The 15,648-nt window shown below is 36.1% G+C and overlaps 1 protein-coding gene across 2 annotated transcripts in view; it reads right to left on the bottom strand.

Annotated features, from left to right (window-relative positions):
* Positions 1–15,648, bottom strand: part of LOC118277196 (oxidative stress-induced growth inhibitor 1) — a 79,556-nt gene that overhangs the window by 7,067 nt on the left and 56,841 nt on the right. The gene's annotated exons all lie outside the window — the stretch shown is intronic.

The following is a 15,648-nucleotide window of genomic DNA, read 5'->3' as shown; positions in this document are numbered from 1 at the left end:
CTGTTCAAAAGAGTTGGTTGAATGTTGTACATGCATTGATACTAGATGGCGTTAGTAGTTACATTGTAACATTTTATGTGAATCTGCGTTTAGAATGCATTCGTCGTCAGTTAGTACCTGGTTCCGATATCTAGATGCTTACTAAGACGACATTATTGAACCTCAAAACTATCCTAAATCCTTATCCTTTAAGTTTTGCTTCCAAATTTTTTTCGTAGGTTGTATAGCTGGATGGATTGATTGGAGTGGAATGACAAATTTATACAATTTTCACACGCTTATTTGTCAAGTAAATGTGAAAATTATCGAGCGAGCCTTCGTTTGTTATTGGAAACGTAAACAATTTGCATACAATGGCGTGTCAAGAGAGGCACGGTCGGCTAAATATTAATGACTCATTTTCATTCACTATTTAATGCAACCTCACGACTTTTATCCCCGAAGGGGTAGACGGCACTGCAATGTATTTCGACTTTTCACCAATTGTGTTATAAGTCCTATGTAATAGGGAGTGAGCCTATTGCTGTATACTGGACACAATTCCAGAGTCTGTGCTACTACTGAGAAATTTTTTAAAACCGAAAAAAGCTCATTAATACTTTGCCTGACCCGGGAATAGAACCCGAAACGACAGTCGTATTTGTGACCACTCGACCGATGGCAGACAGTTTAATATGATTACGATATAATAAGTTTCCTTCATGCTTTAACCCGTCGTATGCCGGAACGCAGATCTACGCGAGACACAATGCGTTTTCTATTGTTGTCTTATATACCGGCATACGAGAGGTTAAACCTGGTCTTCTTTGTAAAGATTGGGCTCGGCCCTTCTAGGCGAGGCGAGAGAGTGTGAGACTGACTGACTTAAAACCACCCCGTTCCTACTCCTGCTTTTCGAGCCGGAGCCCCGGTACCTAAGGTACCTAAATGAGCTAGGCAGTCCGCAGCTGCGGTCTTTTGAACCCCTAGTATTAGCATTAGTACGTAACGCGCTATATGTTTGATTACTTTAAACGTAGGTAAAGCAAACTCGTACTAATTAATGGTACTGGCTAAAGGCAATTAACGTAGTCAGCAAAACCAGAAATGGTCTTTACAGACTTTGCTCTTCAAGAACCGAATATATTCCTTGTTTCCACCTCAGAATACTACAGAAAAGATATGCAAACACTTATCAAATATGTACAGTTGCTAGGCAGCAACAGAATAATTGGTGGTACATACGCTATGCTAAGTTTATTGACCCGAGCACATATCATTCGGATAATAAATAAATACGTTGCCACTGCCTGACTACGAGTATCAGACTTATTGTGAGTACAGTCGTCAAAATACCAGGTGACCCTGTTCGGGAATAGTTAGAGGGGGTTGAGTAATAGGGAATCCTCACTGACACAACGAAACACAACGCAAGCGTTGTTTCACGTCGGTGTCCTGTGAGGTTATCACTCCGGTCGAGCCGGCCCATTCGTGCCGAAGCACACTTAATAATTATTAAGTGTGCTTCGGCACGAATGGAATTTCGAATTAACGCAGCAATTATAATTGCTGCGTTAATTCGAAAATTACTTGAAGATATAACTACGATTTTCAAAAAGGTAGTTTTTAATAGGCCTTTTATATTTACGAATTTATCATTTGATCATAATATTTACATTGAAAAAATTGTCATTACATTTAATTTTTTTTAATACTTGTACTACTTTTTTTAGGAATGACCTTCTAAACATATTTTTAACGCATTTACATTGTCATAATCGTACTTTACCGTGATTGTGAGTAACTTAGTCGATAGTACCTAGCCTAACGACTAACGAGTGTATTTCGTGACTGTAAACAAATTACTGTAATAGCAATATTTCAGCAATCACCGAAGTAAGGTGATTGACTTTTAACGACAGCATGGCTAATTATATTTCAAGTATTTCGTTAAGTGTTTTATTAGAATTTTAATGAAATCTTTGAGTAATGTTTTGTTAATTTTAAGTTGTGAATCAGCACTTCAATAAAAAAAGGTAATTTAAAAAACTAAAAAACCCGACTGCGCATCTTTATAACATGAAAATGAAAAAAAAACCCTAAAACAAGAATACAAGAAAAATGTAAGCAGTCGGGACCCATATATCCAGTGTCACTCTCACAGTAAATACGAATCTAACGACACCTCTCAAGTCAAAATCCATCAAGCCGTTTAGGCTGCAGAGCGTGCCAAACAATTATACATACATACAAACATACATACATACATACATACACTCGAAAAACATAACCCTCCTTCTGGCGCAGTCGGGTAAAAAAAACATGGCTTGAAACTAGTCGAGTTCCTTGTCAAACAGTTACTTGAGTGAGCCGATAACATATACATACATAATAAAATTTAGTATGTTTCACGAAAGTTATAATAAAAAAAATGTCTATTATTTAGAAATAATCAACAAAACGGACATTAAAATAAAAATTAGTTACCTATCCTATTGTGTATAGTGAGTCAAAATCAGTTATAAAAGTTTAAAGTATTATAGGTTATTCGGTATATTCTTATTCTTAACATAATAAATTACGTACTTAAAACATTAGCTTATTGGTTTATAAGAGCTGATGTAATATTAGGCAGAATTATGTAATTTCTTGATAAAAAAGAAAAAAAGCTAGTCAAACAGGAATCCTGTTTTAGACATATCAAATTAACATCGTGCATTACATAATCGTTAACCTATATACGTTAACATATAAATTCCTAAAAACTTATTATATTGATTTTAATCATAAGATTCTAACCATCTTATATGAGGTATAAAACTGAAAATGCAATAATTACCAGCGCTCGAAATGACTCACTCAAATACAAAAAGTGTATTGGATAGTCAATTTATTGAAGAAGGCTTATACGTCATGAACTCATCAACTTATGTTGGGTGTAGTACATTATACTAACTACTAAGAAGAGAAGCGAGTGAAACCGCGGAGAATAGCTAGTATTAGCTAAATAGGTATTTGTAGAGATTTTATTAAGTTCAATAGTAGTATATCGACCTCTTATCGATCACAAGTTCATTCGCGAAGGCCGCGGCGCATGCGCATGCGAACGTCGAACAGGTTCGACTTGTCTGTACGTGGTCTATGGTCTACTCTAGTTGTAGTGCTACTATTTACGATTATATCCGGTTTAAGTGGACCAGTGTACTTGATATTGGTTTATTAAGCAGTTGAGCAACATTAATTTTATTGCTTTAATACTTTTTATTTATTTATTTATTTATTAGCCTCGATTGCCATTTTTTTCACTATACAGTTATAAAGAGACTACGTTTTTATATTTGTTTGGCGTGTCCTGTGACACAAAGGCCTCCTCCAGCTTTTTCCACTCTTCCCTGATGCAAGCCATTCTTTGCCATAACGGACCTGCAACCTTTCTTATATCGTCTGACCATCGTATTCTTTGTCGTCCTTTCTTTCTTTTTGTTTGAAATCTCGGTGTCCATTCTGTTATGTCTTTTGTCCATTTGTTTCTGTTTTCTCTCATAAAGTGGCCGGTCCATCTCCATTTGAGTTTTTTTGTTTTATTTACGACATCTTCTATTTTTGTTATGTTTCCAATGTCTACCGCTCTCTTTCTATCTCTTTTTGTGAGGCCCAGGATACTCCTCTCCATTGCTCTCTGGCAAGTTATTAACTTTTGTTGTTGTTGCCGCGTGTTAGCCCAGGTCTGACAGCCGTATGTTAGTACTGGTAATATGCAAGTTTGATACAGTTTTCTTTTTATTGCTGTGCTATATTGTTTACTTTTCATTACTTCTTTAAGAGACCAATATCTTTTCCATGAGTTGGTAATTCGTCTTTCTATTTCAAGGTCCATTTGATTGCCGAATGCGATTAGGTGTCCAAGATATACATAGGAGTCAACGGATTCTATTTCTTCGCCTTCTACTGTAATTTGCCTATGTGATCGGGTTGTCATTATTTTCGTCTTTGCCTTGTTCATGGTGAGGCCTACTTTCTTGCTTTCTTGGGATAGGTCTTGAAGCATGGTTTGGAGTGTTTCTGGGTTATCTGTTAATAGAATAATATCATCCGCAAACCTTAGGTGATTCAGAAAAGTACCATTTATGTTGATTCCTTTATTATCCCATGTCGTCTTTCTGAACACTTCCTCCAGCACTGCGGTGAAAAGTTTTGGCGAGAGTGGGTCTCCCTGTCTTACACCTCTTTGTATTGCAAAACTTTCTCCTTCTGATTCCAGTTTTATTCTGGCTGTGCAATTCGAATAAACATTTTTTATTATCCTAATGTATTTCTTTTCAACTCCTTGATTTTTCAATGCTTCCCATATATTCTCATGTTCCAGTGAGTCAAATGCTTTGTTATAATCCACAAAAGCCATATACAGTGGGTTATTGTACTCTTGGCATTTTTCGATTAATTGTTTTATCACATGTATATGGTCTATTGTGGAATACCCAGTTCTAAATCCGCCTTGTTCTCTTGGTTGTTGCTCATCTAGTTTCTTGGCTATGCGACTTAGTATTATTTTAGAGAATGTTTTATATATGTTAGACATAAGACTCACTGGTCGGTAGTTATTTATATCAAATCTATCTCCTTTCTTGTGTATGAGTATTATGGTGCTAGTTGTCCACTGCGTAGGTACAGTTTCCTTAGTTAGGATGAGGTTGAAAAGGTTCGTTAGTCTTTTTATTGTTTCTGGCAATGTTGATTTTATCATTTCATTTGTAATTTGGTCAGGTCCGGGAGCTTTTTCGTTCTTTTGTGTCCGTATAGCAAATTGTACTTCACTCTCTAAAATTTGAGGAATTTCTTCAGTGCTATCGTCTAGGTCTATATTCTTAATTTGTGTTTCGTTTTTTGTAGAATATAGTTTACGATAGAAGTCTGTTGCGGTTTTTAGAATGGGCTGTCTTCTTGTTTCGCTTTTGTTATTATTGAGTTTGATTTTTTGGATCCATGTTTTCTGTTCTCTCAGTTCTTTTAGTGCTTTATTTATACCGCCTGTTTTGACTATGTAGTTTTCAATAGTTTTGAATCTTCTACTGGCCCTGTCCTGTTTTATACCACGACTTATTTCTTTACTTAATTGCGTTATTTTTCGTAATGTTTCTTTGTTCTTCTTAATTTTGAGTAGATCTTGTCTTTTTTGTATTAGTTCTTTTGTTTTAGGGTTGAGTATACTTTTCTTTTCCTTTAGTGTTGCTCTTTGTTTTGTACCATACATACTGATAATTTCTGAGGTGTAGAGTTCTTGTACTTTGTTTAATCGGTTGGATGTCAAGTCTTCTTGTATGCACGGTGGTAACTCTGCGTATCGCGTTTTAAAGTGGTTTCTTTGCTTTTTTTGATGTTTGCATGACAATGTTGCTCTGACCATGCGGTGGTTGCTATTGAAATTTATATTATTTAATACATTTACATTTTGGAAAAACTTGGGTTGATTACTCATTATATAATCTATTTCGTTGCGATATGATCCATCGGGTGATATCCAGGTCCATTTATTGGCGGGTTTTTTCTTAAAAATGCTATTAATAAAAGTTAAATTGTTCTCAAGTGCTATGTTAACTACTCTCTCGCCATTTTTACTCCTTTTCCCTATGCCAAAATTTCCCATTACTGACTCCTCGCCGTGTTTCTGTCTCCCTATCTTGCCATTAAAGTCACCCATGACAATGAGGTTTTTGTGGGTATCTTCTAGTGTGGCTGTAAGTTGATTGTAAAATTCATCCTTAATAGTGTCCTCTGCTGCTTCAGTGGGTGCGTATACTTGTATTATTGTCCATTTGTCTCTGGAGCTTTTCAGTTGTATATTGAGTGTTGCGATCCTTTCAGAGACGCCTTTGGACTCGATGATTTGATCTTTTAGTTGTTTCTTCACCATGAATCCTACTCCGCTTTAATACTACTTTTATTTAAATCAAAATAAACTTTGACATTAATGAATAAGAGTCAATTTTCAATACGCAATTCCGTATTATTAAATCTTTGGTTGCCGAGGATCGAGTGGTCGCAATTGCGATTGCCGGACAAGTGGTGTCGGTATCGATTCCCGGGTCGGGCAAAGTATTACTGGGCTTTTTTCGGTTTTTCGAAAATGTCTCCCTAGTAAGTACGGAGTCTGGAATTGTGTCCAGTATATGGCAATAAGCTCACTCTCTATTACATGGGACTTATAACACAAATGGTGAAAAGTGGGTGTACATTGTATAGCGGCATTAAGTGTCGTAATGAGCACCTCTGCTTACCTCTTCAGGGATAAAAGGAGTGACGTTGCTTTCTATATCTTTGGTTTAATAAGTAGTCAATACACTCGGTACTAATCATATATATGGACATTTTATCTACACATTTCCACAAAGAATAGGTATTGGCACCGGCGTCCTATTTCATAACAATGGTTGAAGGCGCGCCGTCCACCGTCGGTGCTAGGGGACAAATCGATGGCAAACATAGGAACTTTCCCATTTACCATCGATCCGACATTTAGTGCTTTGCTAACTTATAAAAGAGCTGAGTTATTTGATTGGTTTCATGGTGGTTTTATAGGGTAGGGAAGCAAACGAGCCGGTGGATCAGCTGGTGGCAAGTGGTCAGAGGCGTGTGGATACCCACAACACCAGAGGAGATACTAGAAGTAATCGTTTTTGTACGTATCGGTTATGGCACAGGCGATAGGTCATTCAACAGTATTGTGGGAATTGGCAGAAAGAGGCAGTTGGGAATTAGGAATCCTACATCCTATGGCTGAGTGAAACAATTAAAATGCAAAACCTACTTTGTAGACTGCCTCCTTAGTTGAGTGGTCGCAAATGTGACTGCCGGACAAGGGGTCTCCGGTTCGATTCCCAGGTCGGGCAAAGTGTTGCTGGGCTTTTTCGGTTTTTCGAAAATTTCTCAATTGGCAATAGGCTCACATGGAACATATAACACAAATAGTGAAAAGTAGACATTGTATAGCAACGTTACATGTAGTAATGTGCATCTCTGCCTACCTCTTCGGGGATAAAAGGCGTGACGTTGCTAAATAAATTTTGCATAATTGCACTTTTCTCGATCCATAACCTAAGATCTCGTGCTACCTGTACAATTGACAAACGACATTTGTAACATGTTTACAAGTAATTGCAGTAATAATAATAACGCCTGCAATATTGTTACCGTAATGCCATTGTTTACACGTTGAATAATAAAGCGCAACGAGTAGTGTTACGCTTGTAAGCGCAATCATGTGGCGACGTGCAGTCGACGCGACGACAAGCCAAGGAGAATCGATTGGGGCATTGAACAAAACTGGCTGTGATGGACAATTCACACTGCATGACTAACGGACAGTCTTATTAACTTATATATTTGTAGATTTGCTTACTTTTTTATGTGGGAATATCATTTAATGACTTCTCTCGCCTTGGCCGAGGCGAGAGGCCGAGAGGGAGTGTCAGACTCTTACTGACTGAAAACCACCCCGTTCCTACTTCTGCTTTAAGAGCCGGAGCTCCGGTAAAGAGATATAATTTTGGAATTCACGTGGAAGAGCCTGCTACGTCTTACCGGCTATGAATGGCCTCAAAGACTCACAGGAAAGTAACGTGAAATAAAGCGTTGTGTTTTGCTGTGCCAGTGAAGTCCTTTTTTAACTTGAAAAAGCAAGTATTATATAGGAATATCACTAAATTACGCCAATTCCAATAAAAAGTATCGCCCACAATTACATCACGTAAAATATCTTTATCAAAAGTTCCGTAGGTCACCCGGTACACCAGTCGATAGTACTTTTCAGTAGGTAATTAGGAATGTATAGTAAAACGTTCACACTTGGCGTACAATTATGTAAAACATTAAGCACATGTGATCTTGGTTGGACGCTACAGTAATATATAGTCACTAGCTGACCCAGCGAACTTCGTACCGCTTTCGCGTAGCAATGATGCTCTACTTTATTTTGTATAGCTGAGCTATGTATGAGTCCCTATTCAATTTGAACTGGAATCTATAATATCCTCCATATAAAAATGAATCCATAATTTCCTAGTCTCACTATACCTGAAAAGGACTTCACTAATTTAATAAAAAACAAAATATATTTTCATAATAGTGTTTATTTCATGGGATTCAATAATTTCACTACAATTTTTTACAAATCGCTATTGAAGAACTTGGCATTTTTAAGTAAACACTGAGCTAAATACCACGCGCGCTCTTTATCAATTGTTGGCACATTAAAATGTCCAGCATTTTGTCCTGCTGGCGCCTTATCGGCTCTGATGACAATTTTGTGATTATCTGATGGCATGCGGTCTAATGCATTTGTGAATAATGCAACTAATTCATTGTGTTGATGGAAAAATTTTGAAGTTGTTCCACAATGGATCTTTTTACTGAGTTGTTGTATGCGCAACGCTGATCGACTTCTCTTGCTGAATTATCCATAAAATATATTTGCAAAAATTTATAGTCTTCAACAGGCACTGGCAATAAGGAATCTGTTTGATGATATATTTGAATCCCTGAATCTGCAAGAATATAAATATGTAAACAGGTAATTGTATAGCAAATTGTACCACCATGTGGCTCGCAAAATACTGCCACAATACTTTACATCATTTCAAATTAAAACTACTCCCTTCCTACTGCCTTCCACGGCAGCTTTAAGTAGTAGGCTTTACCAAGAACATCTTGCTCATGCCACTATAAAATACAACATGTTATAAAATGTTGCGGATTATAGACTATTATTATGTATTTGACTAATTGTTTACAAAATAAACACATCCTTGACTCAACATATTTTACACCAGCTACATGGTTGTAAAACTAAAAAAAATGTTTGCCATTATACTTACTTACTAAAAGTAGGCATAAAATTGTCTCGTATAATTTTTGTTGCCCCAAATGATGTCATTTGAAAGCAAAAAATGCTGGATATGAGTCAAAAAATGAACCAATGAATGTAGTGGCTCTGGTGGCGGTACCAATGGCGTCAATTTGACTTGGCCGCTGGCGCAACACAATCCAGGGGCTTCATTTTTGAATTTCAATCCCAATGTGGACACACAATGTTCATTAGTCCAAAAGCAACAATTTGCTCTGAACTGTAATCAATTGCCACATTATAACTGAATGCAGCTTTGTGCGGCCTAAGCTTGTACGTCTGGTTGATAGCATTGTTAAAAACGAAATTCCAACTGAAAATAAAAAGCTTTCATACATTTTCTGCATAACCATGTTTGTATACCAAATTGTAGTATTGTGTAGTGACCAAAAGTTACTAAAAATCAATATGAAGATGTGAACTTACCTTGATTAACAAACACTTATTAGCAAATAAAAATCTTCTTAGTCTTTAAAACTCGAAAAAATATTAAGATAATCTCTCAGAAATATTGAAAAATATACATTTATTTAATTTTGCATATTTTAAAAAACGCGCAATACGAATGTCAATGTCATTCACACCAATTGAAAGAACATCGTTTGTTCGAAAACGTGAATAGAAACTTTAATTTACACAAAATAAATTTCTGAACACACGCGTAACTGTTGATAATTTGTCATTATTTCTGAACGCACGCATAAATATTTGAGGAATTACTATTAATGCTTAATGCACTTTTCAACATTTTCAATAGATTAAAAAAATACAGACAATTGTTTATTCACCCTTTTCATAGTTTATGCATAAATGTCAATCATTATTTACAGAATTTGAATTTAGAAACAACAAATATTTGACATGTACAAATGAAAATTTATTGAATCTAGCTTTTTCCCGCGACTTCGTCCGCGTAGTGGTGTTAGTGGTCAAATTGCTGCCGTATGTCATCTAATATGTGAATTACTTGAGAATATGTTACTGTTAGCATTTTTAAAGATATGTATTCCATAGAAACCACGACCGCCGATTCATCATTTTATAATCATGATGAAAAGTAGCCAAGGTTATCTATATTATTATCCTTTAATTTCCTACATATTGCCTATCAATAAAAAAATACATTGTTTTGTTGTTACATATATTCCAAAAAAAAAACATTCGTGCAAGCGTAACCTCAACACAAACAGGATTACTTTCGCATTCATAACATTAGTATGGTAGTAGGGATATTGGCGATTTAAATAAGTATATGTGTATTTAAATAAGAATCGAACGCGAGTGAAGCCACAGGCAACGTATTAACGAAAATGACGAATTTTCAAGCAAACATTAATCTCCTCTATCAAACATTCTACGCCTTCTACCCTTTTTATTAAAAAGTAGCCTATGTTCTTTCGCTCCTCATTAAGTGTCTAAATACAAAATTTCACTGTTACAGCTTTAAAAATGACGAATTTCCAATCCCTTTCCCTATTTTTACCCACTTCCCCTATTTTTTTGCAATAAAAAGTAGCCTATGCTCTTTCGTTTATCTTTAAGTGTCTAAATACAAAGTTTCACTGTTACAGCTTTTAAAATGACGAATTTACATATGAACAGTCATTCCCTCTTTTTACCCATTCTTTCCTATTTTTTTTGCAATAAAATGTAGCCCATGTTCTTTCGTTCCTCATAAAGTATCTAAATACAAAGTTTTACTGTTACAGCTTTTAAAATGACGAATTTCCATATGAACATTAATTTTATCCCCTATTTTTACCCATTCTCCGCTATTTTTTTTGCAATAAAAAGTATCAAGTAAGTTCTATTCTATCTCAGTACCAAATTTCATCAAAATCGGTTCACTGGTTTAGGCGTGATAGCGTAATTACAGACAGACAGAGTTACTTTCGCATTTATAATATTAGTAGGGATTCTGTGCTCCAAGTCTCCAACGCACACTTATCCAATAGCATTTGTTTTTTTGGTATCCAATAGCATTTATTAAATATGAACTTTATCCAATAGCAATAAAGCTCAAATTGACTCTACGTATTAGTTAGAAAACGTTTGTATGGGATAAAGAAAAGGGCTATTTTTAGGGCTTTTCCGTCAATTATTTGATATTTTCTCGCCGTAAAAACCATCCTTGAACTTCGACAAATATTACAAAAAAAGAATTGGCTAAATTGGTCCACGCGTTCTCGAGTTATGCGCTTACCAACACTTTTAGCGATTCATTTTTATATATAAGATGCGTCACTAACCGATTATGTTTTGTAGTAAAATGCAATAACTATTGTGGGTACACGAGACATTTTACCGGGGCTTCGGCTCGAAGGACAGGAGTAGGAACGGGTGGTTTTTAGTCAGTAAGAGACACTCTTTCGAAGATATGTATCTCATAATGTGTCAAATTCCATATTTCGGGATTTTCATTCTGTGTGTTCACATGGTGACACCATGGTTCAACTCAAACCCTTTTAGTGGTAAGTATCAGTATTGATTATAAGCACTATCTTATCACACCGTTAGATCCCCCTCACATGAAAGGTTTGCACAGATATGGATAAATTAAATACGAAAGCTTTAAGATTAGATAATACAGAGTACTCACGTCATTGTGATCATGCGGAAAATGGAGAATAATTTGATGAGAACTTTATATATTTTTTTTTAATCCTTTTAGTCGTTCATATAGAAAACTAGTTTTGAATTTGTTTTTAGGATGGGCTTATTTTATAGTGGAAAGTTTTATTTTCTTTAACAGCATGGTTTCTACATATTATATTAAAAAAACTAAGCTTTTCAACTGCTTCGTATTAAGTGACTAGATGCTGAGCTGAATCAGGAGTTCAAAATTCGATCAAAAATAATTATAATCCCATTCCTTCAATTTTTTAGGATAATATTCTAGCTTTAGCACTATGATATCATTTTTTTTAACGTCTTACACAGATTTTCTATCATTTCTTCATTTCCTTTCCTCTTTCAAACCTTTTAATCGAGTGTAATTCTGCCATTATAATTTCCCTAAAATATTTCCGCAGGGATTATGATAATGCTAGCTGATATCCACGTGGGTAGACGTGGCAACAGTCAGCGTTATTATACATAGATACAGATATAAATAAAATGGCTTGAGTTGGTAGCCTTGGCAACATGTCTAATTTTATAACAGACTAGGCATTCGTTACAACATAGTTATGAAATTCATACTGTTTCTATTAATAGCTCAGGCAAAACATGTGCGAATTTAGAAAAAAAACTTTTGGGTTGTTTTTTTTTCCTTTTTTTATGGTATAAGCTGGTAACCGAACAGACGGATCATCTGATGGTAAGCAATCGCCATCGCTCATGGACACCTGAAACACCAGAGGTGTTACAAGTGCGTTGCCGGGCTTTTGGAGGTTAGGAATTTAAGGGTTGTTGGGGAATCGGGGATTGTTAAGATTAGGATTGGGGTAATTTGGCCTTCGGTATGCTATTAAAGAGCTTATCATTTTGATTATAAGCATCTTTTTGACTTGTGAGTTCAATGACTGCAAGCATAATGTGTTTTAAAACTTGGTCTACGCCAATTCTGAGAATATTGATGTGATTTTCTATTTTGATGATTGATAAATTGCTCACATGAATTTACACACGAAGTAAACATCAAAGTGGACGATCTGTGTGTAGTGTACTAACATACAAAACATTTACAAATACATTTTAATATTCTGTTCCTCATAGAAGGTTGAAACCAATTTGTACAGGAACTTCCTTTTAAAATACCGTACAGAAAGTACGAGAAAAACAACGCATGTCCAATGAGGAATTCTTTACATCTAAAACAAAATATTTTATGGACCGGCTTGCATATTATGTCACAGTTACCATGAACTTCGAATCAAGGTTAAGCAAAATATATTATTAAACAAAAATGGCGTCTCATTTTGTATTAACTAAATGAAAATTATAATTTAGACATTAAAGTAATTAATTGCTCCATTATACGTGTTCCGATGTGATTTGAATAATTTAGATGGAAATAGCACATTAAAGTAAGATATAAAAACGCTATGTTGGCTTTGAATATATTTTTGGAAACTAAAACTTCTTGGTTGGGGGGGGTTTTTGATATTATACGTACATTACTAATTATGTTTCCATACTAGTGTGTTTACTAGATAGTAATGAATAAGTTTGATGGTTGAAAGTTCATAATTTAAAAATCACATCACATCAACAGCCTATACTAGTGGCCACTGCTGAGCAAAGGCCTCTCCTCACACGGAGAAGGTTTGAGCATTAATCACCACGCTTGCTCTTTCCTTCACCGTTTGTCAGTAGTGTGTAAATAATCTTAGAAGGTACATATAACTCTGAAAAAGTCACATTGGTACTTGCTGTTGGTAGGTTTCGAACCCGCACTCTCATGTACAATGTAAGAAGCGGGCGTTGTATACCACCGGGGCACCACGACATACAGATATTTTCACAATTTAAAGTTAGAAACTGAGAAACTTTTTACAATTTGAACGACAATAACATTACTCAGTTCACCAAAAATTTTGCCGTTAGTACTTTTAGTAATGACGTCACTGGTATAGCGAAGTTTTCAGGCAATACGCCAACTCTTGCCTTGAGAACCTAGTACTACCTACTGGTAGTATGCATAGTAAAACATTGCTCGGCTTGGTTATTGAACCATAGACGCCAAGGTCTGTGCATTCAACCGTTGCTTGGTTCAATGAATTGCTAACTGGGCCATAGGGTGCTATTTAGAGTTGTGAATCGATATTATGCTGTTTTATGCAATAATAGAGCATGTTTTTTATTTCCTTAAGGGTTATAATTGTTTGTTTTATGTGGTTCGTGCAAGAAAAAGACTTATTGAAATCGTAATTTCTGATTATATTTTGCATTTTAAAGAGATTTTTATGCTTGTATTTTCAGAAGGCATTGGAAAAGCAAGGATAAGAAAAATAAATTAACTATGGGTACAATGCTCTATTTTACAGTAGCTATATTTTAATCTATTGCTACAATAACTATTGTAGAATATTCATAAATTATTATGTTTTGCGGCGGTAACGACTGTTGCACTGCTACTGCATCAGTAGCAACGCTACAGTCGCCGTCGCGGAATGCTACTCATTAATATGAGCCTCTGACATAGCTTGAAACTAGTTGAGTTCCTCTTACATGAGTTAGCCGAAAAATATAATAAAGTGCCTCTTTATAATGATTACTTTGACAGGATAGATCATTCTTTAAGTAGTACCTAAATCACTCCATCGCATGCTAACTCTGATCAAAAAGAAACTAGTCACTGTATTATTATCTAGACTAATTAAGAAAGATGGCCGTTTGCTCGTGTCACCATAGGTAATTGAGAAAGGCAGACAGACGACACACATAAACAAACCATGCCAAATAAAACGAACATGATCAAGAATTTATTGAGTCATGCTCGTTCACCGCGAAAATAGGCAATAATTTGCTTTTTTACTAGGTTAGCTAGCTAGCTAACTTATAGTTAAACATCGGTGATAATATTGCCATGCTATTTCTTTTATGGTATGAGCTGGTAAACGAGCAGACGGAACTCCTGATGGTAAGCAATTGCCGTCGCGGATGGACACCCGAAACACCAAAAGTGTTACAAGTGCGTTGCCGACCTTTTGGGGGTTAGGAATTTATCCTTTAGTTTTTTTTTTTAATGATATAAGTCGGTAAACGATTAGGATCACCTGATAGTAAGCAATCGCCACCGCCTATGGGCACTCGAAAACCAGAGGCGTTACAAGTGCGTTGCCTTTTGGGGGTTAGGAATTTAAGGTCAGTGAACCGAGCAGACAGCAGACACTACACTAATGTTGATGAACGCGAGTAGTAGGAAAGGAAGACTGTAACATCACGGTGTTTATAAATACGGTAGTAAGCTGACGCGGTCACTTCCAAACATCTTTTCTGTGAATGATATAATGCTGCTTTCCATTATTTATGGAGATCGGGATTCTTAATAAGAAGAGATTGACAAGGGTGTCACTGAGGCTGCTGAGAAACGTAAGGGTTGTCGTTGCTCCGGCTTGAAGCAAGAGTCGGAAAGTGGTGCTTTTTAGTCAGTCAGAATCACTGCTTCTCGCCTCACCAAGGCCACTGGAAGGCGACAGAGGCCACTGGAAGATCAACCCCTAAAAAGGCGTGTTGCATCTCCGGCAACATTACACAACGAAATAAAACCCAACTGCGGATTAGCTAGCGGGTTTACCGGGTATCTACGGTACAACGCATGCACATTTACAATTTAAATAAAACATATTAACTTAATGTCGGCATACAGTTTTAATTAATTATTAGGTTTTTTACGTACATACATATATTTATATAGTTCTAGACCATTCTGTTTAAAAACAGAATATAACTTAGATATGCTCGAAAAGCAGTAGTAGGAACGGGGTGGTTTTTAGTCAGAAGAGTCTGACACTCCCTCTCGCCTCACCCAAGGCGGGAGAAGTCATTGGATGATTTTCTCCCTTAAAATCGTAGGATCACCCCGGGTTTCTGTATAGCCGTAGTATTCCGGTTGAGCCGGTTCTCTCACTTCAAAAGAAACATTCTCTTTTACTGTTTGACACGATGACTTCTACAATTTTACGATATAGTTCCGAGTTATTTACCTATTTTGTCATACCGACACCATTCAATTGGCAGTTTCTCAATGTAAACTAATCATCGATATGAACTGGGAATGGGTTCATTCGAAATTCTTTACGATGCTATTGTGATGCGACTGAATC

Source organism: Spodoptera frugiperda, chromosome 10 (genome assembly GCF_023101765.2).
Source record: "Spodoptera frugiperda isolate SF20-4 chromosome 10, AGI-APGP_CSIRO_Sfru_2.0, whole genome shotgun sequence".
Classification (NCBI taxonomy): domain Eukaryota; kingdom Metazoa; phylum Arthropoda; class Insecta; order Lepidoptera; family Noctuidae; genus Spodoptera; species Spodoptera frugiperda.
Note: the sequence above shows the minus strand (reverse complement) of the source record. Positions and strands in the feature narration are given on the sequence as shown.